We start from the raw sequence: 27,637 nt of genomic DNA, 5'->3' as shown, positions 1-27,637 counted from the left end.
CCCAGGAGAATCTGCTCTAGGGAGCCCCTTTCATGCATCTGAGAACTCTGTCTCATTAACACTGACGATGTAGGTTAGTTGGTCCACAGGAGTTGACATGCAGAATTCACTGTCAATTTTAGTCAGGACAGGACAGGTTATATGGCAGTAACAACAACAACAACAACAACAACAGCAACAACAACACCCCAAAACTTCAATTGCTTAACCCCACAAATCTTTATTTTATTTTATTTATTATTATTATTATTTTATTTATTTTTTATTATACTTTAAGTTCTAGGGTACATGCGCATAATGTGCAGGTTTGTTACATATGTATACTTGTGCCATGTTGGTGTGCTGCACCCATCAACTCGTCATTTACATCACGTATAACTCCCAACGCAATCCCTCCCCCCTCCCCCCATTTATTATTATTATTACTATTTTTTGAGAAAGAATTTTGCTCTGTCACCAAGCTGGAGTGCAGTGGCGCAATCTTAGCTCGCTGCAACCTCTGCCTCCTGGATTCAAGCGATTCTCCTGCCTCAGCCTCCCGAGTAGCTGGGATTACAGGTGCCTGCCACCACATCTGGCTAATTTTTTTGTATTTTTAGTAGAGACAGGGTTTCACCATGTTGGCCCGTCTGGGCTTGAACTCCTGACCTCAGGTGATCTGCCCACCTCACCCTCCCAAGGTGCTGGTATTACAGGCGTGAGCCACTGTGCCCGGCAATTCTTTTATTTTCACTCGCGTTCTGTTGCTCTGCTCGTCAGCATCACTTGGGGAAGCATGCTGACAAGACCCATCTTGACATCTGCTCCCACAATCTCAAAGGCAGCAGTAAAGGAGAATGCAGCATATTGTGACTCTTAAAGCTTTCACTCAGGAAGGACTTAGGTCACTTCTGCACACATTTCATCAGCCAAAGTGAGTCACATGGTCAAACCTAACTTCAAAGGAGGCAGTTACGTGCAGTCCTACTACATTCCTGGAAAGAGAGGAAAGCCAGAGTATTTGTGAATGTCATTAGGGACGTTCTTTTTATTTTCTCTTCCTTCTCCCCTCCTTTTTGTGAAAACATATAATATTATTTAATGGAAAACTCCCTGTCTGGATAGGATCACTTGCTGAATGGTAAGAGGTGAGATACCTCATGCACATTATTACTTTGAAAAGTAATTCCATGCGGTGTTTTCAAGGACTACAGCACAATTTCTGCAAATGTAGCCCAATCCAGAGACCATCTATAGTTTATGGAAAATATTAACTTTAGTGACTATAATTACACTGAGCCACATGTCAGTAGCGCCCTGTTTTCCATGGAAACATGAGACCCTTTGCAATTTATCAACAAGTGTGCTGACCAGATTCCAGTCAAAGGCTTGCTTCCAATCCATGGTGCTTGTCCAGGCATGATCACTTAACCCTAATGCATGGGAGAAGAAGCTATGTATTTCCCACTGTGCTCCTTGATCTTCAGCTACTTGTTGAGGACTGGGCAATGTGTTACATTGTCACCTTCCGGCAGGGTTACTGTGAGGGTTTTCTATTTGCATTACGGGAATGACGGGAATGACGAGCGTGCCTTAGCAATTTGGAGGAGTTAGTTATCTGATACCATAAAGGACACTGGCTTTGACATAGAAAGCTTTGCACAGGCTTGTCATTTGCCTGGGGATATGTCTACTTATTTTCTGCTTTTAAAATGATTTCCCATTTTGTTTCACAACTTTGCCACCCGTCTATTTTTAATTTATCTACCTTGGAATTCCTTCTAGACATCGTTATATGTTGATAATGAAAGTCATGACTGAAGACGAGTCAAACCATACTTTGAGCTGTTTTTCTAGGAGAGCAGCAGTCATGTCTGTCTGGTTTGCCACTGAATCCCTATTGCTTGGGATAGTTCCTGGCACATGGTGCTCAATAAATATTATTGAATAAATACATGAATGAATGACAGAGAAGACATTATTGGCTCACGTGCAAGGTAGTTGTCTATCTTTCTTTTGACCAATGGCAAAAAGTTGCAAGTTATTGGACTGGAATGAGAGATGCAGAGACCTTCACCACAGTAAACTAAGCTAATAAGTCCACAGCTTTGCTTTCCGATTATTTTAGTTGCTAGATTGTTTTCCTCTCGTACCACACTCTAGTCATACCCAACTTTCCAGCCAAATGGAACTACTGGCCATTCTCAGAATAGGCATGTTTCTTTTTAAGGGTTAGATTTTGTCCCCACCCCGCCCCCCCCAAAAAAAAATATGTTGAAGTCCTGATCCCTGTACCTGAGAATGTGACCTGATTTGGAAATAAGGTCATTGCAAATGTAATTAATTAAGATGAGGTCATACTGGATTACGGTGGGCCTAAGAAGGTGCCACTGTATAAGAAGATGTCCTTATAAGAAGATGGCCATGTGAAGAGAGACACACAGAGGGAACACCATGTGACAATGCAGGCAGAGATTGAGGTGGTGCAGCTGCGAGCCAAGGAATGCTAAGAACTGCCAGTGAACCACCAGTAGCCAGAAGAGGCAAGGAAGGATTCTCTCCTCTGCGTTTCATTGGGAGCATGGCCCTGCCAACACCTTGGTTTTGGACTTCTAGCCACTGGAGCTGTAAGACAATAAATGTCTCCTGTTTTAAGCCCCTTATTCTGTGGTTCTTTGTTACAGCAGCCCTAGAAAACACACACTCCTCAGGCCTGTATGTTTTGTTTGCTCCATCTGATCCATGCCCCATTGTCCGTCCGAGGACATCCTTTGTTGTGATGCAATCAAATTCTCTCCTCTTGGGTAAAAAAAAAATCTCTAAATCCTTTCTTTTTTTTTTTTTTTTTTTTTTTTTTTTTTGAGACGGAGTCTCGCTCTGTAGCCCAGGCTGGAGTGCAGTGGCCGGATCTCAGCTCACTGCAAGCTCCGCCTCCCGGGTTTACGCCATTCTCCGGCCTCAGCCTCCCGAGTAGCTGGGACTACAGGCGCCCGCCACCTCGCCCGGCTAGGTTTTTTTTTGTATTTCTTAGTAGAGACGGGGTTTCACCGTGTTAGCCAGGATGGTCTCGATTTCCTGACCTCGTGATCCGCCCGTCTCGGCCTCCCAAAGTGCTGGGATTACAGGCTTGAGCCACCGCGCCCGGCCTCTAAATCCTTTCTAAACTATCATAAGAAAACCGCCTGCAATGGCAATTACTCGAGAGTAAAGACAGCCATAAGTGGTACAACTGTTCCACTTGGTTCAAAGGAAGGTGTGGGAAGGAGTTTAGGGAGGATTGTGCCACAAAGAATGAAATCATCAGATCAAGATTTTGAGTTAGGCATAAAAAGTAGATTCAGGTTTGAATTCACTTTGAAAAAAAAAGAAAGAGAAGGGTCAGGGAGAGGGAGACAGAGAACAAAGGCGGGAGGAAGGGAAGGAGAGAGTGAGAAGCCTCCTAGGCATGCCTGTTATTCCTCTCATGGCCTTTTAGTCAATCAATTTGATAATAAATTATTCATAACCTTCTCTGCTGGCATTCAGGTACTTGTAGTGAGAAATGATGGATGTTCTGGTGACCCATGTAAATTTGCTTGGGTTCAGAACCATTGTCTCAGCCTGTTGTTCAAATTGCTTTCTCTATTCCTAGTATCACATTGGGCCTGGCTGCAGGAGGGACTGTTAAGTCAATACATACCTCTAGCATAATGCCTGCCACCAGGTGTTTTAGTCATCTTTGTCCCTACACCGATGAGTAGCAATCAAGTCAATGAGAATGCATTGAAGAGACAAAACAGATATACGCATTGTCACCCTGTCTTGGGTGGATGGGAAGGGAGAGAAGAGGTGGCTTTGCTGGGAGAATGAGCTAGAAGCAAGGTATGTGGTGAGCCCACAAGCTGGACTGAACAGGGCAGCCCAGCTGGTCAGTCCTTATAGGCGCCTTTGGTCAGCTGAGCACGGGGCTAGAGAGGAACACGCATCCATCACCAGTGGACAGGGTAAGCATGGGCTTTTGGTATCAGCAAATCAGGCCTCCAAAATATTTGAGCTGGAGGAGCTTTTGACAGTTAAGAAAGCATTTAAAGGGTCATCATTTAATTTGTTGGGGTTTATATTTATTTTATAATTTATAATGTAAAATGTATAGTTTACATATTTCATCGCTTAGATGTTTTAAAGGCTTTAGTCCACCCCTAAGTGTTTGAGGTGGAGGAAAGCTGGGACTCTGTCCAAACAGGTGCTGGAGTTTGAGCCAGAGAAATGAGTTCCTAATATGAAGGACAGAAGCTGACATGTGGAATCAGAAGTAGGGAGGAGGATGAGTAGGAAAGCAGAGGTCACTGATGGGAAAGCTGAGAATGACTAATGAGTAACAGAGTGAGCAAGTGGGAGAGGGTCTGGAGGGATTCTAAAGACTTAGGACACAGGCCTGCAAAGGCTTTCAAGCCACATGTGAGGGTGGACTGGGTTCACTGAAAGAGGTAGGAAAGAATGAGTGACAGGAGTTCACTCCTGCCCTTAGCAGAGCTGCTTACCTTCCAGAAGACATCACAGGCAGAGTAGGGAGACTCAACAGTGCCACAGGATAAGGTGAGGGCCTGAGAATAGTAAGGCCCTGCTCCTGCTTGTATATGAGGGTGGGCCCTGTCCCCAGAACCAGGCAAAGGAAGCACGTATGTGCAAGGGCACTGCCCTAGAGGGAAGTCAATCATGAGGGTAGTGGCCACAGTGGCTGGTTCGTCATCTGAGGAGCTTTGTGAATTGTTTCACTGGTAGGTGCTGGAGCAGCCAGTCAAGGAAGGGTCACTGTTGCCCTGGACACAACACAACAGCAGTTGTGAGCCATCCTAGAAATCCTTCCTCATTTGGAGCCAAATTATTGTTGTGCTATTATTAATTTGCCTCCTTGCTTAGACCTGAGGCTGGTCACCTGGGGAAACCCTCCTGTCGCAGACAGGAGAAGTATGAGTGCATGGAGCAACAACTGACACTTGGCAATGCTGGCCTCATAAACTGCACGGGTACAGACTAATAAGAACGTGCTAGAGCTACTCCAGGTGAGTCACCTATCTTACTCTGTAAGGGATAAACTGCCGTTAGGCAAAGGGCCTAAGAAAGCCTTCTTACCAACTCTCAGCTCTGGGTTGATTCATTCAACAACAAATGGTATTTCCTGATTTCTTCTTCCTGTTTCAGTTATGAATGTGATTGTAACCTGGATGTTACCAAGTCCAGTTTGCTTCTGAGACCTCCCGCCTTTGCTGTTCGTTGTGGAAACTCTGTTGCCCTTAATGCATCCATCACCTCTGGCTCTGGAATCCTGCTTCCTGCTCAATCCTTGCTGCTTGCTCTTTCCCCCGTCTCGAGGTAGCCAAAGCAGACACAGCCTGTCTCCTGTCCATTGCAGAGCACCACTAACACAGAGCAGTTGCATGAAACAGATTTTTCTGAAGATGTCATAACTAATGAGAACAGACAGAGCTATTATAGCCTGGAGTAGGAAATAATTTCAAATACAACATCACAGATGATTGTTTCTAGAAATGCATTGGCCATTCCCTCCATGAGGAATTTCTTTCTGTCTGTGTCCCTCCTTGGCACCCCCAGGGCACTCCAATGCCAGAATTGCCTAAAAAGAGATCAAGAAATATCCTTCCGTATGGATGGAACTACCATGTATTACATGCCAGGGACTGAGTGCACTAACAGTCTGATTCTGTCACTTAATCCTCTCAGCAGTACTCTGTGGTAGACATTCCTATTTTACAGATGAGTAAACTGAGTCTCAGAGATGGTAACTTGGCCAGGAACCCACCGCTGAGATTTGAATCCAGTTCCTTCTACCCCACACCCATGCCCCTCACTGTGACACTTGCTGTCTCCCTGTGTAGTCCTAGTCTTCGCAGACTCCTTAGGCCATCAGAATTGAAATCTATTACTTTACCCCTTAACTCAGCAAAGCTTTCTGTAGAGTCAGGTAAAATTTCTCCCGAACACTTTCTTCCATGCAATTGAATCCCTTCTCCAAGAGCTCCCTTGCAAAAACGGCCCTCCCTCTCCCGAGATAAGTTTCATATTCACTCTGATCTCCTTTGTGCTGAAGTGTTTCTCCTCACTTACTCTTCTAGATAACTTTCTGCTGTCTCTGCTTCCCCCACTCCCCTTTTCTCTGCTTTGTCAGCACTTCTAAGCAAAGAGCCGCATTTAATGCCAGGAACTAGGATCCATTTGCCTCCCTCCCCTCTTGAAGCAGGTGAATCAAGACCCATAGATAAGGCCACAGGACGGTGGACTCTGCACTGAATTTCTCAGGTGCCTTTTCCAGTGGTGCGGGAGAGAAGGGGGACCCCTCCCCAACCCAAAGCCATATTGTCTTCCTGAGCTTGGCCCTCCATTAAGCCAGGACTTTCAGCCCCACTGAATTCTCGTAATTCTTAACTATGTGCTTGCCGCTGGTTGGGATAACAGCCACAGATAAAAGGGAGCAGACATTCAAATGGAGTCATAAAGTACACACTGTGGTTCTCCTCCCTGACCTTGTTTTACACACTGTCACTACACAAATCCACAGTCCCACAGAGACCTTAACCCAGAGGATGGTGAGAAACAACCCAAACTAATATATAGCCCCGTCTCTCGGTGCCAAGAGATGACAATGATAGCAGTTGGTTACACGGAGGCATGAACCAATCATTGGGTTTTTTTTGAGAACCAATTTGGTAGGAGGCATGCTATCAGGGACATTAAAAAAAAAAAAAGGATGAAAGATAAGCTGCACTGATGGAATTTACAGCCTGTTTCCAAAGATAGGATAGAAAAGAATAATTATCCGTTCCGGAGAGGATATGCCAAGTTATAAATGTGTTAGGTAGACAGCGAGGGCTCGGGGAGTTCAGAGAGGGGAGGCAGCCTTGACCTGGGGAAGGACAAGGAAACTTTCACTGAGAAGAGATAAGATTTGTGCATAGCCTTCTTCAGTAGACCAGAGGGGGAAGGATATACAGGGTCTGGTGTGGAGAACGGCATGAGCAAAGGTGCGGGGGCAGGAATGTGAATGGTGTATTCAAGGGACAATGACTCATCCACTTGGCTTTCTTTACAGCTGCCACATAATAGTGAACACATAACTGGTTATTATTTTTTTCTGCTTTTAAAGACCTCAAGAATAAAGCAAGAGATCCAGCTCTCAATTTAGTGCTCAGTGACCCCAGTGCTCAGTGACCCCAAGGAGGTCAAGGTGAAATCTGAACCCTGTCAAAACCCTCACCCTCATTTACTGGAAACTCCATTGATTTAATGCTGTGGTTCAGGACTCTAATCTTTGGAAAACCTAAAAAATAACCTGGTTAAATCTTATTTACTAAGCATAGCATCATTTATGATTTTGACTTTGTCAGAATTGGTCATAAACTTTCCCCCATTTTAAAACACTTCAGAGCTATTTGGAGTCAGGAAATATCTCTACGAGGAGGCTAATCCTGTTAGGAAACATTTTTGTCCTTTTTTTTTTTTTCTTGAGAAGGAATCTCACTTCGTTATCCAGGCTGGAGTACAGTGGTGTGATCTCGGCTTATACAACCTCCACCTCCCAGGTTCAAGCGATTCTCCTGCCTCAGCCTCCCTAGTAGCTGGGATTACAGGTGCACACCACCACACCCGGCTAATTTTTCTATTTTTAGTAGAGGCAGGGTTTTACCACGTTGGCCAGGCTGTTCTCGAACTCCTGACCTTAGGTGATCTGCCCACCTCGGCCTCCCAAAGTGCTAGGATTACAGGTGTGAGCCACTGCACCTGCTGTTGCCCTCTTTAATGAGTGCTAGCTACACAAATGTCTTGGTGATTTCACATCCGCGGTTGTTGTGGGGTGTGTTTTTTGTTTGTTTGTTTGTTATTTTATTTTATTTTATTTTGAGACGGAGTCTCACTCTGTTGCCCAGGCTGGAGTGCAGTGGTGCGATCTCGGCTCACTGCAAGCTCCGCCTCCTGGGTTCACACCATTCTCCTGCCTCAGCCTCCCAAGTAGCTGGGACTACAGGCATGTGCCACCACGCCTGGCTAATTTTTTTGTGTGTGTATTTTTAGTAGAGATGGGGTTTCACGTGTTAGCCATGCATTTCTTGAGGATTAGACTGCTGTTGCAGATGAGCGCCATCCTCTGTCTCTGAGTTCCTGGGTTTGTGTTCACGGCAGTGGTTTGTGTGGTAGTTCCCCAGCGCTGACCCAGTCTCACCTCCATGACAGAAGCAGGAAGATTTTTTTTTGTTTTTCTGATATTTTCTATGGAAGACTCTTGTTTTCCAGTATTGAGGAATACTAGCTACCTCTAACTCAAAACATACACGAAGCTCTCTATACTTATCATCTTTTTAAAATATTTTTTAACCAACCTAGCTTTCCTAAATGGTTACTATACATTTCCAGTGTATTTAGAAAGGAAATTAATTCTCACTTCATGACTTTAGCAAAATAAAAAGCAAAACAAACACCAGAGTACTAAAGGAACAACTACTCGAGACATTGTGTTCTCTTAGTCACAGGCACATAGGAGGGAAAATTCAACTAAGCCTCATTTGGATGTATTAAAATAGCCTTTTTCCTAGCTCAGAATCACATTTCAAAGGGTGCCTAGGTGCAAAGCTAAGCCAAGTATAACCTAGCCACAAAGTAGTGCCAAGGGTAATACGCCGTTTTCCATTTTGTTTTACGCAATGAAATGCAGCAGGAAACTGTGAACATGCACAGAACTAGGAGCAAGCAAACCCGAGCTGCAGTGTCCTTGGCCAACTCACCCAACCTCTCGGATCATCTTCATTAGAAAATGAGTGGCTGGACATAAATTCTGGTAAGCGGTAAATAGTGGTCAAGCATCAGAGAAGCTCAAAGAAAGGAGAGCCTGATGTGGGATTGCCAGGTAGGGGCGAATATCATGGAGAAAATAGAAACTGAACCAAAGATAAGTGGGTAAGATCTGTGACAATCACTACACGGGAAATTTCTAAATCTAAAACAGATAGCTGTCAGGTAGCACTTACTAGAAATGGAAAGCTCTGGTAGCACTTATTAAAACTTTAATAAATTATGTTATTATTTTCATTTCACTTTAATAAATCATTATTATCATGTAAAAAAAAAAAAAAAAAAGAAAAGAAAATGAGTGGCTGGGCACAGGGCCTCACGCCTGCAATCCCAGCACTGTGGGAGGCCAAGGCAGGCGGATCATTTGAGACCAGCCTGGGCAACACAGAGAGACCTCGTCTCTACAAAAAATACAAAAAATAAAAAAATTAACTGGGCATGGTGGTGTGTACCTGTAGTCTCAGCTACTCGGGAGGCTGAGGTGGGAGGATCACTTGAGCCCACAAATTTGAAGCTACAGTGAGCTAAGATTTGTGCTCTAGCCTGCCTTAACACATAATGACCAAGTGAGAAAATGTATACAAAAGCACTTTGTAAATGACAGGTTTTTCTACCACACAAAGGAATTATAGAGGTGGCTATTTGGGGGAAAATGAGGTATGTGCAAAGCTTCTTTTTAAAAGGTGACTTTAATGTCTAGCATTTTTGTGTGATTTAAATTCAGCAATTAGAGGATCATTATTTAATACCCTAAGAAAATACTGTTATATTGTGTCTTCCAAATGAACTATTTCTCTTTTTACTGTCACTTGGAATTTTCTCCATGAAAGAAAAGTATTTAAAGGACAAATTACCTGGAAGATAATGGGCGAGATTTTTCTAAGTGCCTTCTGTATGGGGACAAAGGGCTTTTTCTGCTAAACCTCCAGTACACCAGCTGAACACAGTTTGATTTATTTGACAATATAATACATTTTTTCAAATAAGATAAGGAAATAGGTGTTCCAGCAGGTGATATGGGGGTGACAGAGCGGGGAGGTGTTGAGGGGAAGGTGTCAGAGAGGGAGGAGAAAAGAATATTGGGAGGAGCTGACCAGGAGAAGTCTCAGGCAATCATACTGAGTATCTTCAGAATTGTAGTCGGGTACACAAGGACTCTCCCAGGTGAATAAAGCCTCCATCATCCTGTGAAGGTGTCCGGGCTTCGGCCGGCCCAGAGGACTGAGGGAGACTGGCCCTACCTCTCCTCCCCACTGCTGTGCTCTTTTTTGAAGGCTGATCAATAAAACGTCACTGAGCACTTTTCTAAGAAGGCCATGATCTGATATTCAGGCAAAGACAGAACGCTTCAAGGCAAAGTCGATACGACACTCTCCCAATAACTGACTTTGCTGCCTAAAGCATGAGGCACCCGAAATCCCAATCGCTCAGTCCCTATTTAGAGCTTATCCTTAAAGAGCTGGATTTCTAATTCATTTTCATTGAGGCAAAATCATTAACAATAGTTGATCTTAATATGTTGGCAACTGTGACCTCAATCTTACTAAGTGGAATATTATTTCTTAACTACTTTTCAATATTACTTAACAAATGTTTTTGTCCATTTGCAGGAAACTGAGGTTTCCTGTCAGTCCTGACCACTCCCACCAGTGAGCCTCCTCCTCACATAGTTGTGGGATCGCATTTGCTGCCCTCCTAACAAGCCAAGAGACAAAGCAATCCTCGAAATTCCCTTTTGACTCTGTACTGTAAGGAAATGCCATGTAGCAATAGCAGGAGGGCAGAGTTTAACCAAAGCACCAGTTTCTCCATTCATTGCCCATGTTTAGCTGCTGGACTCTCATATCCACCAGAAGCCTAAAGTCTTGATTCTTTTTTTTTTTCTGGGGGGGGGTGGGGTGGGTGGTGGAGTCTCGCTCTGTTGCCCAGGCTGGTGTGCAGTGGTGCAATCTTGGCTCACTGCAACCTCCACCTCCCTGGTTCAAGCAATTCCCCTGCCTCAGCCTCCCAAGTAGCTGGGATTACAGGCATGCGCCACCACACCTGGCTAATTTTGTATTTTTTTAAGTAGAGATGGGGTTTCTCCATGTTGGTCAGGCTGGTGTTGAACTCCGGACCTCAGGTGATCCACCCACCTTGGCCTCCCAAAGTGCCGGGATTACAGGCGTGAGCCACCAAGCCCAGCCGATTCTCTTTTTTTTTTTTTTTTAAAACAAAACAAAACAAAACAAAACAAAACCTGGGAAGGCACATCCAATTCATGAACTTAGTCAAACCAGGTTTGTTGAGTAAAAAGAGGGCTATTAGTCTTGTTAAATAGCAGATTGTGGAATCTGATAGGAATTACCTGGGATTTTGCTCGCGGGGCTATTGAAGACACCACTCTCTGACTTCCCAGCCCATGCAACTAGAGACAGAACTGGGGGTCAAATCTAAGAAACTGCCCTGAGTTTGCATGATTCTGCCAGCCCCTTCATGATGCCTCTCCCAGTGTCTGTCCAAGTCCCATTTCTTGACAGAGTTAGGAGGGAAGAGGAGATGTTTTCCACTGTGAATCCATCTGGTCTCCTGATATCTTCATCACAATTGGCAAGCACCCTTCTCAGCCACAGGCTCTCCCAAAGCCCTGGTGCATCTACTGCATTTCTAAGTGTTCAGGATATATATGCTACCCACTTTCCCAACTCCTAACTCCAGTTTTCCTCCCATCAGATACGCTGTTTTACTGTTACCAACCCAGTTCACATCTCAGCATCTCAGAAATTGATTGCATTGTCTGGTGAAGCATAGGAAATTGTTCTCGAGGATAAGGGTCACGGTAAGAAAATATTAATGTTTCAAATGAGAAGCTAAAGAATCACACATATTTCCAAAGGAGGAAGTCCTAATGGTTTTCTGAATGCACAAATGACAGCTTGTGAGAAGCATTTAAAGAGCTTTCCTGCTAACTCTAAAGGCCCAAGGTTTGTTTTCTTTGAGGTTTCTTAATGGAGTCTAAACACTTCATTGTGTTCACCGGAGCAGCGAATTGAATATAAAGTGGCAGGCCTTAAAAGGGAAGCCAGTGACTCGGAGCATCATTTGCGTGAAATATATTATTATTGTATGTTTTTTTCAATGGTATTTAAATGCTTTTATGAGAAATGAGTATGACCTCTTCTCAGATTGTTTCCTTTTTTCATTACAGTCACCCTAGCGGGGTCATCCCTCCCACTGCTTTCAAGGCATCATCCCCAAGTCGCCACTTGGGGGCAGTCTAATGCCTCCGTCCCTTCCCATCGCCATTTTCCCGCCTGCCTTCTCTCTTAGGTGTGTTTGACCTGGTTTCTGGTCTCTCTTATAATAGAATGGTCATTACCAATCTCTGCAGTTTATTTAAAAAGAAACAAAGGGTGGCATTCTTAACATATGGAAAAATGCTACATTGCACTCATACCGTTTTTCAAGGAGCATTCAGGAGTACTATGTCTCAGAAGGACGTAGGTAGGGCAGTCATGGAGATCACCTGTTTCAGAACAGATACCTTGGCTTGGGAAGGTTAAAATCAATGTTTAAACCTCAAATGGCTCTGAAGGGGTAGGTTCTCTGATTCTTTGGTCAGTGTTCTTTCCTCCAATCATGCTGAAATAAAATCCAGCTTTTATTTTGCAGGAAGATCGTTGTTTAATGAAGACAGCCAAACGATAAATAGCAGTACAAATAATTCAACAGAAAAAGGAAATCATATAATCACATCATTTTCCTGTATGTGCTCATAAAATGGTTTTAACTCAGGGAAGAAAAAAAATCACAATTCCCTTTCAAAGTTTAATAAAAATTCACTTAAACATGTGAATAAACAGCTTGCGCAGATCCTTTCCCCATCCTTCCATGCTCACCAGGCAATTTAATGAATGGGCAAACAGCCCGATGGTAGATTTTTCTGATACAGTGTCATGAACGAGTGAGATCCATCTTTGCACATAGCTTGTTGGCACCTCACTCTGGCTGCATTACAGAAACAGAACAGAGTCGTATGGTTCCTGGAAAGTAATTATTTGGCAGCGTTCTACCCCTGGGTGAATCCACACAGAAAAGGTACTCCGGTGGCCCTCACTGGTGCCAGGGCCTGGAGTGGATGGCAGAGGGTGTACATTGAATATGTGTGTAATGGTTTGAGTTCCTGAGGTGGGGAGGGAGAACACAGCAAGGGAATACACACCCGTAAGAACAGGGCTATAGATCATGCCTACTTCCTCTGCGCCTGTAATTTATTCATTTAGCCATCAAATATGCATGGCTATTACACGCTCAGCACTGAGCAAAGGGTTTTGCATAAGTGAGCACAAGAAATGAACTTTTTTTTTTTTTTTGAGACAGGATCTTGCTCTGTTGCCCAGGCTGGAGTGCAGTGGTACTTCTCACTGCAGCCTCAACCTCCTGAGCTCAAGTGACCCTCCCACCTCACTTTTTTTTAAGTCTAAGTTACTCTCTTTTTAAGGAATAGCATGGGAAGCAGGTTTGCCCTAAGTAGCTCCCAGCTTGGCTTTTCCCTTTGGCTTAGTTTAGTGATTTGGGGGTCCCAACATTTATATTCCTTTCACAGGATTAAAAAAAATAAAAAGGTTCAGCACTTTGGAAGGCCAAGGCAGGCAGATCACTTGAGCTCAGGAGTTTGAGACCAGCCTGGACAACATGGTGAAACCCCATCCCGTCTCTACATACAAAAATGATCTAGGCATGGTTGCACATACTTATAGTTCCAGCTACCTGGGAGGCTGAGGTAGGAGGATCACTTGAGCCCAGGAGGCAGAGGTTGTAGTGAGCCAAGATCATGCCACTGCACTCTAATCTTTGAGTGAGACCCTGTCTGAAAAAAAAAAAAAGTTCATACTTTGGATCAGCTTTCATTTCAAATGAGGAAGTAGTTTTCAAAGTTATTTTAATAATATTTATTGAACTTCTACTCTGTGCACTGGTGATGTCTGAAAAGCCCCAAGGCTCCAAACTGAAATATTGATATATTACAGTGAAGAGAAGCAGCTGCTTTTAAACCCCATTTTATTGACATGATCAAGGTTATACAGAAGTGCTGATGAGATGGTGGGGGTGAAGCGAGTACTACTTTTAAAACTGCTCCCAAGATTACACTCAATATTAAAGTTACAATCAGTTAGAGAAGCATTCAAGGAATTTGCCAGAAGTCTTTCCAGGATTCTAAACCTGAGTAGGCAGAAGGGCCAGATTTTTGGCTAATTAGGCATTTGCCCCGTTCCTAACACCAAGACTTGCTCTGAGAGATACCCCACTACCTCTGTATCAATGTCTCTACAAAGTTTAGGTCAAATATCAGCCTCTAGCACAGTCAGTGTTGTGTAACCTGGTTAACAGAAATGCCCTAAGCACCGTGGTTCACAATGGACAGGATTCCATGTCCCTGTCCACTTCTAGCGAATGGAAGGAGCATGCCTGCGATCTTACATCCTACACAGACCAATAGTACATCAGCCTCTTACTGAAGACAGGAGCTGGTCAGATTCTCAGCCAGTGTTTGATCTGTCCCTTGCTACCTTCTGTCCCTCTGAGCTCGGTCTTCTGGGTGCTGCCTCAAGTGTGTGTCTTCGCTGCTTCTATCCATCATTTCTCCAAGCATAGGAACTGTCCTGTGATTCAGATACAGGTCAATGCACCATTATGAAGTGATTACGACAGGAGACTGGAGGAGCAGCAGCTGCAGCCACCAAAGGAGGAAGAGGCCAGGCTTCCATTGCTACCTGACAACACCAGCATTGCCCAGCAGCTTTATATGCAACCCCGAACCCAGATGTCCAGCTTGATGCAAAAGCTGCCACAAAGGCACTCTGCAAAATAACGTCTGCACAGAGAGCAGAACATACCTTGGTTTCCCCCGTCCCTAGCTTTGATTTTAAGCAAGTCATTTATACTTTTTGGACCTTATTTTTTCTGATTCTTGAGACAAAAGAGTAGGACCAATGACTTCGGATGTCCTTTTCAGCTCTAACTTTTTATGATTCTGTGTATGTAAAAGCCAAAGGAGAAAAAATATCTGGCACGAGCTATTGACTCACTGCCCTGTAGCAGAATCAAGAGAATCAGTATTAATATTTTTCAGGCGATTAGCACAGGGTTAGCATAACAATTAGTGGTTTTTGTACACAGAAGAGCCTCAGACTGTGAATCAAAAGACATGAGTTCCATGCCATCAAGGAGGCATTGTGCACTACAGAAGTAAGAAAATCATGATTTTGGAGCTGAGTTCAAATTCTGGCTCCATCATTTGCTAGGGTGACTTCGTGCAAGTTACTTAACTTTTCTGAATCTGTTAACTTTGTTAGTAAATGAGACTAAACAATACTTCACAGAATTGTAGCTTCAGATTCAGACGCAGACTTGAAGATTTGTTATAAGCTCTTCGCACATTGTAGGAACACACACAATACGTATGCATTTATCTAAAAGGCTTTTCTAAGATATCTTAGAGAAGGAAAACTAACATATCTTAAGTTCCAGCTTTGTGCCAGAAACTTCCATGACTTTTGTCATTTAATCTTGATGAAGTGGCTGTTATCTATATTTAACCTAAATTTACTTTCCCCAGAAATAACATTAACCTAATACCTTTCCTACCTAGCCTAAAGAGTTCTTGTGAAGATGGAAAAAATTTAATGTGAAATGATCTTGCAAATTGTCCATTTTTATTTGTGAATATAATAGCTATTCTTTTATGAAACACTCTTTATAGTACTATGAAAAGAATGTTCAAATTACACAACATGCATTTATTCAGATCCTACTATTTGGCCATTTATTCAGAACATGATCTCTGTGCTTGGAGGCTTTATAACCAGGGATCCAAAAATGACACCCAGGAAACCAATGAGAATGGTCAGAAGCAGCTGAGCTACCATTGAAGAAGAAGGGAATTAAAAGAGAATGATCTGGCTTAAAGAATAAATAGATTTAAGGAGAAGCGATTGAGAGGAGACATTTTATATAAAGGGGTTAGCATGAAAATAGGAACACAGGCAGGAAAAAAAGTCTCTTTTGAAGCCTGTGAAGAAATTAGAATTTTTCCCCTTGTAATTTACAGGAACATTAAGCATTGAATCATGCATGCAGAAAATATTCATTGAGCACCTCCTATGTGCCAGGCACTACTCTAAGTGCTAGGGATACATTAGTGGACAAATTAAAAGGTTGAGGAGCTTATGTGCTAGTGGGTGAGACTGTCACTAAACATAATAAATAAATTATACAGAATGTTAGAAGGTTATGAGTGCAATAGAAAAGAAGTACTACGGTAGGGTAGGGTGATCCAAAGCGCCAGGAGTTTGAGATATTAGGTGGCAATATAGGGTGGTCAAGCTGGGCTTCATTGAGATGGTAACATGTAAGAAAGGCTTGAAAGAGGTGAAGGAGTGAGTCAAGCAGATATATGGAGAAGAAGCTTCAGGCAGAAGGAACAGCTAGAGTGATAGTTCTCAAGTGATTCCCCATCCAGACAAAGAGCATTAACATAATCTGGGAACTTGATGGAAATACACATTTTCAGGCCCCATCTGAAACTCTGGAAGTCCCAGCAATCCTTCACTGGAGGGGTCTGGTGTTCTGTAAAATTTGAGAGCTACTGAGCAAGAGGAAAGGTCTAGTGGGTTTGTGCTGAGCTTGTGCCAGGCGCGTACAAGGCCAGCATAACTAAAGTGAAATGCACCAGATAAAGAGAAGCGATAGCAGAGATTGGAGGGGCTCTATTGAATGCTCTCATGCTAGACGTCGCATTTTTATCTGAAGTTCTACTTATGTAGTAATTTCAGAAGCCTCTCCCCCAAAGGAAAAAAAAAAAAAAGTACAGTAGCATTAGCTGGCCCTGCTCAGAGTACATGACAAGAAGCTCCAATCATAGACCAGTTGAAAGTGTATGTTACAGAGAAGCCAAACACCTCACTATAATTAACTGTTTTATCAGCTGCTTTGAAAACCTATCATCGAGAATTTCCAAACCAAAAAGACTTGGGTTTCCCAGCTGAGACTGTTTGGAACCTGGTTGATGGGGTTTTCCACAAACTAAGTTATCATTAAATATTTCTACCCCTGAGGGGGGTCATTTGGTGTGCAAGCCCATTCAATTTAAATTCCTACTTATTTTGGTTGTGGATCTCGATATAGATTTGTGTCCCTAAGGCAGAAAAGAAGATGTTGGCATTTATGGATCTTAAAAATGTATTTTTTTCCCCAAAGATTTTAATGGATAAAATAACTAGGGCTACAACAAGTGGTGGAAGCTTACATCCAAATACTTTGCCTGAACAATGGCTCCTTGTTTTATTTCTCAGTTAAGAAAAATGACCAGGGACTGGCCAGGATAAGCAGTTCTTCCCTCATACTCATCCACCTGGCCATGCAGTAATGTTCAGCTCTGTGGACACTGACAGCAAGAGGAGGTAGGCTGGGAAAGGGCCTGCAGGGGAGGCCTATGGGGAATACACTGGGCTCAGAGAGCAATGTCTTTAAAGTAGACATACAGCCTGGCCAACATGTTGAGACCCCATCTCTACTAAAAATACAAAAATTAGCCAGGCATTGTGGTGGGCTCCTGTAATCCCAGCTACTTGGGAGGCTGAGGCAAGAGAATCACTTGAACCTGGGAGGTGGAGGTTGCAGTGAGCCAAGGTCACACCACTACACTCCAGCCTGGGTAAGAGAGCGAGACTGTCTAAATAAATAAATAAATAAATAAATAAATAAATAGATAGATAGATATATAAAGTAGACATAGGCCTGCTAACAGTGTCAGGTCCTCTGGTCTTCAACAGGGGCCAGAGGGAAAAGAATTTTAATGGGTCTATGCTGACTGGTGCCATCCCAATTTTATGCCTTATCTTCCTGACATATTTTGCCAGCTTGTTTACATATATACCCTGAGGTTTTATACATACATATATATATATCTACCTGGGATTCTGATTTGAGCAGGTACCGAACCTTGGACTGTATCAACTCTACTTTGGTTTCATGGACTAAATTCTAGTGTCCAGCCCAGCCTTTCCCAGAGCCAATCTTGGTCTGCCCCGACTTTATCTTGACACTGTCCCAGTAGCTAAGTTCCCCTGTGAGCCCCTCACTCTGACTCACCTGGAGCTCAGAGGTTTCCCTGTGCTTAGGTCCATCTCCCGTGGTGCCTCTACCTAGATTCCTTCAGCTGCAGTTTTGGCTTCACTGTCTACTCCTTATTTTTTTGAGGTCCGACCTCAGAGTATCTTAAGAATGCAATATTTAACAACACGTATCCCTCCAAGCTTTCCAATATCCCCTGTGATCCCACTTCATGGGTAAGAAACCAAAATGATTATAGTTGATGAATAATAACCCCACTGATTCACAGGAGCATGAAGAAAACCTTGCCAGGCTACGTAATTCCCGGCAGCCTTCAGCCGCCACCACCGGTGATGAATCACAGAGGCTGCCGCCAGAGATGGGACATTTTGGGACTCTGCACATACGACTTAAGACACAGGATGAGAGTGGAGGCGAGAAAGAGAAGACATAGATCTGTCCAGGGCAAAGGATTCAAAGGTCACCAGGACTCCGCTCACCTCCTGAGACCTGGTGACAGCGAAAACATTTCCTCGACGTGACTTCTGTTTGGGAGTTGAGGAGACACTTCAGCCATCCTGTAGAGTAGTTTGCATCAGCTAATGCTCCCTGGCCTGATACACTCACAAACTCTGACCCATTTAGATAACCTCCCCTCAACCAAAAAAGGCAGCACTTTCACCAGCCCCTGAAAATCTCCCAATGAAGTTATCTTTTTAAAATGAGATAATTACACACGAAGCACTTAGAACAATGCCTGGTGCATATTCAGCACTGACTACGTGCTAGCTCGAGTTGTTATTTTTGTCCCTGGTCTGAAGACAGATGCAGTGGCACTTGTCTCCTCAGATGCCAGTATCTCAATGCCCCTCTTCACCCCTACCACACCCAGCCTACCAGGTCTCATCTCATCGAAAAACAAACAACAATAACGACAACCCTCCAGCCCCCAAGCATTCTAATCAAACACTGCCTCTATGTGCTATTCAGATTGCTTTTAAAAAATTAAAATAGAGCTCAAAATGAAACAAATCAGGGATGCTTAATGATAGCCAAAATGCAATGTGGGGACCTTGTTTGGGTCCTGAGTCAAACAAACCAATTATAAGAAGACACTTTAGAGACAATCAGGGAACCTTAATTACAGACTGGGTAGCCATAATACCAAAGCTCTGTGGTTACTTTTGTTAGGTGTGATAATGGTATTTATTTATTTTGTTTTCAAAAAAAAAATATTTTGAGAGATTCAGAGGTGAAATAATATGATGTCTGGAATTTGCTTGAAAGGAGCTCAGCAAATAAACAATAAACAAAAAAGGGAGGATAGATCAAATACATGTAGCAAAAACTGCATAATTATGGATATGGGGGGGTGGGCATATAGCAGTTTCTCCTATTTTTTTTTCTACTGAATTAGCTCTCATGCAAAAAAAACAAAAAACAAACAACAACACAAAAGTTGTTGACCGAAAGTTTTTGGCAGTGGAAACTCAAGGTTGGGAGGCCATGAGCGACGGATTGAATACTGACAGCAAGGGAGGCCGCGAGGGGCGACTGAAACCTGCGTCAGAGGTGCACATTACCGGGGCTGGAGGTAGTGAGAGTTTTTGGTGAAAGTGAATTCTGTATCCTGGAGTCTAGGGGAGAGAAAGGGTTGTAAAGTGAGACAGGCCAGTGCTGTGTCAAGGACTGGGGGAAGAGCAGAGAGATCCAACCGAGACACAGGCTGCAGGATTCCACCTCTGCTCGCTGGGTGCCATCCAGGCCATGTTACACCCCTGTTGCTTCTTGGAATGTGCTAGCCTCTCTCCAGCAGAGCAGGGCTAGTCTTTGGCTAGTTTTTCCTCTGGAAACAGAGAAAACATGTAGGGAGAAAAAAATAGAAATTACTGTTTTCTCTGGAGTTCACATGCCCTAAAATGACAAGATTCTCTTAACAGTGCTTTTTAGGAATAGGCATGGTGTGATTGTGGGAGGCTTGGGAAGGGCTGTCTCTGCTCCCAAAATATTTCCCCTCCCTCTTTCTTTACCTAAAATTCTACCCAAAGGGGTGAGGTCTTTCTTTTTCACATCTAGAGCTCAGTTTACAGTGTTAACATTCTTAGGCTGTGACTGGAGCTTATTCACCCTAATGCAGAAAGGGCTAAGATCACGTTCTTCCTTCCCTTGCTGGCAAAAACTAAAGACAGCAGAGGGCCCTGGGCATAGGGAGGATGAAAACAAACTCAAATTTCCTACAATGTGGCCGAGCACTGTTTCCCTGAATCTACTGGACAAATAGAAGTGGATGAAGAGTATGCAGCCATGTCTATTCTCAGACGGCACTCTGAGGAAGACTAAAGGACCTGCATTCCCTTAATGACTCAGGCATCAGAGACGTCTCTTCTCTCCCAGGCCCCACTCAGAAAGAATGTCAGATGCTGAACATATCCATAGCAACCGAGAACACGCCTCGGTGCCACCTTGGCCTCAGTTCCTGAATTTCTGAAATGGATTGAGAGAGAAGGGGAGAGGAGGAGGGGGAGAGGGAGAGGGAGAAGAAGAGGCAAGGAGGGAGGAGGGGGGAGGGAGAAAAAGGGGGAGAGGGAGTAAGGGAGAGGGAGAGGGAGAATGAGAGGGAGAGGAAGAATCGTACTTCTATATTTATCTCTTCCCTCCCTACTCTGGGATTTTATAAAAATTAATAAAACAGTGACTGCACCTGGCCCCCTGGAAGAAGACCCCTTTCTGTGCTGTGGGAATGACGCCATTTTCTTCTCATACTCTCCTCAGATGTCTTTTCATTAATCACCTGATTTTGAGAAGCATAAAGGAATTCGGTTTCCTTTCTATTTTAGTCCATCATATTATTTTCTAACTCAACCATATTTGTAAAGAAAAGCTAGGTTGTATTCCAACTAACAGTTCAACAGAGAAATGTTCCAAGTGGGTTGTAGTAAAATAATGTTCATCTTTTACTTGGAGCAGGAAGAAATATAGCGTCCCTTTGTCAGTCTTCCACTTGCTGCAAGAAATGGGAATCTTGCAGAAACACTGGACTTGCATAGGCAAGGAGAAAGCATTGAAAGAATAGTTCACCGAGAAATGGTATTTTCCCTTTTATTTTTTATTTTTTTTGAGACAGAGTTTCGCTCTTGTTGCTCAGGCTGGAGTGCAATGGTGTGATCTCGGCTCACTGCAACTTCTGCCTCCCGGGTTCAAGTGATTCTCCAGCCTCAGACTCCCGAGTGGCTGGGATTACAGGCATGTGCCACCACGCCCGCCTAATTTTGTATTTTTAGTAGAGGCAGGGTTCCTCCATGTTGGTCAGGCTGGTCGCGAACTCCTGACCTCAGGTAATCCGCCCACCTCAGCCTCCCAAAGTGCTGGGATTACAGACATAAGCCACCACCTCCGGCCGGCAGTTCCCCTTTTATTCTGATGACTTACTCCCTCTTTTCTTTAGGAATATATCCCTCCTCACCCCCTCAGGCCCTGGTGAGGTTGTCAATCACAGTACCCCATCCGTTTTCTGGCTCCACTGGGAAATATGCTGACCCAGATTGGCCAATCTGAGTACACCATCATTCTGACTATTGTCATTAGTTCAGGGAAGGCAAATGACCCAAGCAGGTCAATCAGGGCTGTCAAAAGCTAGCACTGCACAATCCAACAGAACTTGTTTACTCTGCAGCAACGTCCTTGCCAACTCAGGTCCCTGCTGCGATGGACTCCTGGCCTGGCTCTGAGGTTTGTTCACACCCTCCATGCCCAGCCAGGGCAGCTACATGCCGAGGGGCTTCCTGCCTGTGCCACATGTTCACCAGAGCACTGCCAAGGTTCCAAGGAAATGGAACCACCTGAGTATGTCAAAGCCAGGTCTCAGACAATACTTTCGGATCTGCTGTGGTCAGGATGAACCAGTCCCTCTGAGGAAAGAATATTCCTGTGATGTGTAAGAAATACATTTTTAGGCTGGGCGCAGTGGCTCATGCCTCTAACCCAGCACTTTGGGTGGCTGAGGTGGGAGGATTGCTTGAACCCAGGAGTTCATGACTGGACTGGGCAACATAGCAAAAACTGTCTCTACAAAAAGTACAAATGTTAGCTGGATGTGGCGGTACACACCTGTAGTCCCAGCTACTTGGGAGACTGAGGTGGGAGGATCGACTGAACCCTGGAGGTCGAGGTTGTAGTGGGCCATGGTTGTGCCACTGCACTCCAGCCCGGTGACAAAGCAAGACCCTGTCTAAACAAACAACAACAGCAGCAGCAAAACAGAGAGAGAGAGAGAGAGAGAGAGAGAGAGAAAATACATATTTGTTCTCTGCCCTCTCGGACCCCATGAGTAGACACTGGAAACTTTTAGTCCCATCCTTTGTCCTTCAGGGAGGGGAGAGGAGCTAGAGATTGAGTTAATAATGCCTACCTAACGAAGCCTCCATACAAATCCCCAAAGTATGTGGTTTGGAGAGCTTTGGGGTTGGTGAGCCAGACTGCACCCACACACTGAGATGGTCGCAGAACTCGTTCATGGGGACAGAAGCTTCCTACGCTCAAGACCCTTCCAGACCTTGCCCTGTGTGTCTCTTCATGTGGCTGTTTGTTTGTATTCTTTAATATGCCCTTGGTAATAAACTGGTAATCTAGTAAGGAAACTGTTCTCCTGAGTTCTGCGAGCTGCAATAGCAAATGGTCAAACCTGTGGAGAGGGTCCTGGGAACCTCCGATCTGGAGCCAAGTCAGGCAAAATTGTGGGTAAACTGGGGGGACATCACTTGCAGTTGACATCTAGGGTAGGGGGCAGTCTCATGAAATCGTGCCCTTAGCTTGTGAGATCAGATGCTAACTTCAGATACATAGTGTCGGAATTGAGTTCACCTGTGGGACACCTGGTGGGTGTCTTCTGAGAAGTGAGGAATTGGTGTTGGGAAAAAAATCCCACACATCTGGCGTCAGAAGTGCTCTGTAGTAAGCATGACTATAGAGAAAAACAGTCTATTTTTTCTATATCACCCCCAAAGGGAGACTCACCAGGACAGAAGGAAGATTTGGAGCTGGTGACCTGGGCTTTGTGCTGAGACCTAAAGATTTTTCAGCTGGGCTGCAGTGGCTCATGCCTGTAATCCCAGTGCTTTGGGAGACCAAGGCAGGAGGATTGTTTGACTACAGGAGTTTGAGACCAGCCTGGGCAACATAGTGAGACCCCCATCTCTACAAAAAATTTTAAAAATTAGCCAGGTAAGGTAGTGTGCGCTTGTAGTGTCAGCTGCTTGGGAGGCTGAGATGGGAGGATCGCTCGAGCCTGGGAGGGTGAGGCCGCAGTGAACCATAATCACACCACTGCACTCCAGCCTGGGTGACAGAGCAAGATCCTGTCTCAAACCAACCAACCAAACAATAAATAAATAAATAAATATATTTGAGCTAAAAGTATCATTGATCGGCTTTGGCAGATCATAAAAAGACCTACCCCTTCCCCCAAGGTAACAGATGCTTGTGCACAGCCGCAGCTGACTAACGAGGCAGGGATTATACAAGAGAGAAAAAAGATGCTGCAGAGGGACCTTAGTCACCTCTAGGCATATGATAGATAGGCTGTCATAACTTTTAAGCACCTTTTTCAAGGCCCACAGAGTTATACCACACTGTTCTCCATCTGAATGCTTCAGAGAACAAGTTTCACGAAAGACAACCTGGTACCCAGAAGTAGAGGCAGGGCACTCTTAGCCAGCATGCACCTGGCATGAGAAATACTCTAGGCCTTTCTATACAGCAGATTAAGAAATATGGGGATCCCAGTTGGGTTAAGAATTAAGTGCCTTTCGAATTGACTTAGCGCTGGTGAGGGGAGACAGTGGAGAATGGTGGTGTCTTATTTTCACTGAAGGACATGGTCTACTTCACTGAAGTAAGGCCAGTTTGCATTTTTTCCAGTTATATGTGGAGTCTTGTGTTGGACTTAGCTGGCACTGTATTTCTACTTTATTCTTTTTTTTGAGACAGAGTCTCGTTCTGTTGCCCAGGCTGGAGTGCAGTGGCGCGATCTCTGCTCACTGCAACCTCCACCTCCCAGGTTCAAGCAATTCTCTTGCCTCAGCCTCCCAGGTAGCTGGGAGTGAGGCTCATGCCACCACACCTAGCTAATTTTTTTTTTTTTTTTTTTTTTTTTTTTTTTGAGACAGAGTCTTGCTCTATTGCCCGGCTGGAGTGCAGTGGCGCGATCTTGGCTCACTACAACCTCCACCTCCTGGGTTCAAGCTGTTCTCCTGCCTCAGTCTCCTAAGCAGCTGGGACCACAGATGCACAACACCATGCCCAGCTAATTTTTGTAATATTGGTAGAGACGGGGTTTCACCATGTTGGTCAGGGTGGTCTTGAACTCCTGACCTCAAGTGATCCACCCGCCTCAGCCTCCCAAAGTGCTGGGATTACAGGTGGGAATCACCATGCCTGGCCATCTACTTTATTCTTAAAAGTGGTCTTTAGAAATTGACCCCTAGGGCAGCTGTCCTGCCTGCCCCTCAGTCCAGTTCTGCATCTGTGCCATTGCTTCTTGGCACCCTCTCTGCTTCTCTAACCATCTTTAAATAGGTCGCTATCTCCCACCAGTGGGCAATGGAATGAATGTGTTAAGAAGAATTCTGCAGATAAAGCCCAATCTGATTTTTCCGCTGTTACCTGCTGTGTGTTTAGAGCCTGCTTGCCCATTGACCTGAGGCCTCACACCACTAGGCCTTGCCAGTGACTGCCTCACTGAGACCCCTTCGGATTTTTCATCCTGTAATGCTAATGAAAGGTTTATCCAGTTGATGGCATCCCACTAATAACAATGTTGGCATGCATGGCCCTTTCATATCCTCTTGGCTAGTGATAAGTAGTCTGTGATTCCAGTTGGAAACGATTTTGACTCAAGGGGTTTCTTGGCCAGAGGTAAATTGTTTCCTTATATCTATACTGGTGGCCATCTGAATTGTATAAGTTTAAACATTTTTCTGTCAAAGAAGATATCTCAGATATAAAGTGTGACTTTTGGCTAAAGTATTCTAGGGAGACAGAGAATGGTGTCCAGGTTGGATTACTTAATATAAAAATAGAATCATATTCTCTTACTTGCATTTTTCTTTAAGCCACTTTTTTGACACACAGTACCAAAAGCATTTCAGAGGTCAGTGGCAGGCATTTGAATCCCCTCAAATGGAGCAACAACAAACAATCAACTAGTAAATACTATTTTTAAGGGATTTTTTTTTTTTTTTGAGATGGAGTCTTGGTCTGTTGCCCAGCCTGGAGTGCAGTGGTGTGATCTTGGCTCACTGCAACCTCTGCCTCCCAGGTTCAAGAGATTCTCCTGCTTCAGCCTCCTGAGTAGCTGGGATTACAGACGCACGCCACCAAGCCCGGGGTATTTTTGTATTTTTAGTAGAAAAGGGGTTTCACCATGTTGGCCAGGCTGGTCTCGAACTCCTGACCTCAGGTGATCCACCTGCCTCGGCCTCCCAAAATGCTGGGATTACAGGCGTGAACCACCACTCCCAGCCTATGGATTTTAAGGCAGCAAAAAACCCAGTTGCAGGTTCTGCCTTCTTAAACACAGCAAGATAAGACAGATTAGGATAAAAATATATGGATCCATATTTATTTAAGATATGCAGATAGAAATTGCCAAGTATTAGTGCCATGCACAGGGTTTAAGGTGACTAACTGCCTCAGTTTTCCCCGTATTGTCTGGGTTTTAGCACTGTAAGTCCCACATCCCAGGAAACACCTTGGTCCCAGGCAAACTGGAACGTTTGGTCACCGAGAGCAGGCCAATTCACAGAACTCAGGCCATGGCCAAAATGAATAGACTGTCCAGGTATTTTTATGGTTGATGTATATTATTTGTCTCAATTTATTTGTGTCTTAGTAAAAGAAGGGTTAAAATCTGAACCTCACACTCAGAATTGTTGTAAGAAACTGCCTTAATTAGTCACTAGGCAATTTGCAAATGTGAGATGGTATGAAATTATAAATAATAGCTTGGAGTGATTTTAATGTAGCTAGTAGACCTAACCTGGCTGATGCCAAGGTCTTGCTGTGTAACTATTAGAGCTTTCCCTATGAAGAAAATCTAGTCCATTGTGAGCAATTTCACATTTCTTTCATTCCTGCTAATGCTAGGCCACCTCTCAGGACAATCCAGGGCAACCTTGGCTCCAATTTTGTTTAACCCGGCTGGATGCAGCCAAATTATGGGCTTCTTTTTAGGTGGAGCATATTTTTGTGGGCTGTGGGAGACCTGTAATTCTTTTTTTTTTTCCCTCGTGCAAACCATTTATAGCTTTGGGGATGTAAAATCCACAGGGTGCCCACAACAGTGTCACGCAACCAAAGGGCTTCCCACATGATCCATCTGGGACACAGTGGAGCCAGGGCCTCACCCAAGTCTCTGTCCACCCACTTTCAACTCCTCCTGCCCCCTCCCCCAATCCCCCAAGTGGGGCAGCAGCCTACAGAGCCTTTTACTTCTTTCACCGCTTGTGGTTCAGCAGCTTCAATTATCAGCCAGGTTTTCTTTTCATCGGCAGAGCTATTGTTTGATGCTGCGCATTCATCCATCCATAAGCACCTCAAATATGTCTGACTCGCTACTTTCAGAACCATGGCAACAGCACAGCTTTGTGCAGGAGTCCTAGATTAGGAGGCAAAACCTCACTTTTAGGTCCAGCTCTGTCATAGCCTTGCTGAGATGTCTCAGGCAAATTGCCCCACCTCTCAGGACTTCTGTTTCCTCATCTATTAAATGAGAGGTTTGGATTAAATTAACTCTAAAGCACCTATAGCCTCTAAAATTCGATGATTCAATATAAGAGTGCTAACTGGCAGGGAAGATAGGAAGGAGAGGGAAGAGATTAAGAGATACAAAGCCCAATAAGGTGGAAGCCAGGGCTCGTGCAAGATCCTCAGTCAAAGGGCTGGCCAACTACTGTTTAGAACAGAAATATGTGCTACTGGATTCCAAGGAGTTTGTTGGGCTATGGTGTGATTTTACTCTTTTCCCACCATCATCCTAAACTTTTAGTCAAAGGGCTACTCAACCAGCCTTCCCTTGGGGCTAATATGGAGAAAAGCTTACCATGAAGTAAACAAAGATAACAGTAAAAAATTGGTTCTGGCCGGGCGTGGTGGCTCACCCCTGTAATCCCAGCAAGTTGGGAGGCCAAGGCACGTGGATCACAAGGTCAGGAGATGGAGACCATCCTGGCCAACATGGCAAAACCCTGTCTCTACTAAAATAAAATAAAATAAAATAAATTTAGCTGGGCATGGTGGTGCACTCCTATAGTCCCTGCTACTCCGGAGGCTGAGGCAAGGGAATCGCTTGAACCCGGGAGGCAGAGAGTGCAGTGATCCAAGATCATGCCACTGCACTCCAGCCTGGAGACAGAGCGAGACTCCGTCTCAAACAAAACAAAACAAAACAAAACAAAACAAATTGATTCTAAGGAAACAACCCAGAAACCTATTAAATTGAAATCTATTTACAAATAGCTTATTTTCTCAGAACATTAAAAAAAAACAAAAAAAAAATTGCAGTTCGATACATCTCAGCAGGAGACCTTGCATTTAGCAAACAGTCCTACAAATGCAGATTCTTGGAAATTACTACACACAGCATGGCTGTACTGAGAGGAAGCAAGGAAACAGACATCATCACTGTTGTGTCCACTGGCCTTTACTCTGGACTCTACAGCCCTGGTCC

At 44.2% G+C, this 27,637-nt stretch overlaps 1 long non-coding RNA gene across 3 annotated transcripts; it reads left to right on the top strand.

Moving 5' to 3' along the window:
* Nucleotides 1-7,971: 7,971 nt before the first annotated feature.
* On the top strand, nt 7,972-19,256 carry LOC126940649 (uncharacterized). 3 transcript variants are annotated; one of them, XR_007720853.1, is made up of 4 exons: nt 7,972-8,806; nt 11,533-11,638; nt 17,154-17,261; nt 18,203-19,256. It is a non-coding gene; the product is annotated as an uncharacterized LOC126940649 (long non-coding RNA). The 3 variants fall into 3 exon arrangements; XR_007720857.1 differs by lacking the exon at nt 17,154-17,261; XR_007720849.1 differs by lacking the exons at nt 17,154-17,261; nt 18,203-19,256 and adding an exon at nt 12,472-13,254.
* The last annotated feature ends 8,381 nt before the right edge of the window (nt 19,257-27,637 follow it).

This window comes from Macaca thibetana, chromosome 1 (genome assembly GCF_024542745.1).
Source record: "Macaca thibetana thibetana isolate TM-01 chromosome 1, ASM2454274v1, whole genome shotgun sequence".
Classification (NCBI taxonomy): Eukaryota; Metazoa; Chordata; class Mammalia; order Primates; family Cercopithecidae; genus Macaca; species Macaca thibetana.
This window is presented reverse-complemented; position numbering and strand designations above follow the sequence as displayed.